Here is a 672-nt window from a genome sequence, read left to right as displayed (position 1 = left end):
AATAGCCTTGCTCAATTTCCTTGTCAAAGTTCTTGTTTATGGAAACCTCTCAATTACCCTAATATAGTAAAGTCTAGTGGATCATGGCCCTGAGATTTAGTGTCATATTTCCAGTGTTTCAAGTTGATCTATAATCCCTTGATAAAAATGATTACAGTCGAAAGAGATTTTGTCATTAATCGGCATCAGTTTTTAAAATGATTAAAATGTGGATTTTTCAGTCCCAAAGGGGGATAAATGTTTTCTTTGAATGGTGGATCTGGACTGAGACGCGAGTCCTTTCCACACTTATATTAGGCTTAAAAGTTGCCTAGGGATTCCCAATAATGTTTTAGAACCCAGCGAGGTTCGGGATTACTTCGCGGCTGATCACCGGCTGTAATCCGTAACGTCATAAAATGATTTTGATTAAGAATGATTTTAAAATTGTTTTGATGCAAGCAAAATGATGCCAACTCACATAAGTTTTATCTCTCGTTATCATTGATTATGTCTTTCCATTGTCATTCCTAAAGGTATATCTCGAGTTATGTTTTGCGTTGTACTGTTAGCACTTGTTGAGCTTTTGGCTCACTTCTTGCTTTACCCTGATATTACAGCTAGCAGCTATGGTTAGATTCAAGCAGACTGCCCGTAAGACCTGTGATGCTGATGCTTATGTTCGAGCTCAGG

This window comes from Apium graveolens, chromosome 3 (genome assembly GCF_009905375.1).
Source record: "Apium graveolens cultivar Ventura chromosome 3, ASM990537v1, whole genome shotgun sequence".
NCBI lineage: Eukaryota > Viridiplantae > Streptophyta > Magnoliopsida > Apiales > Apiaceae > Apium > Apium graveolens.
This window is presented reverse-complemented; position numbering follows the sequence as displayed.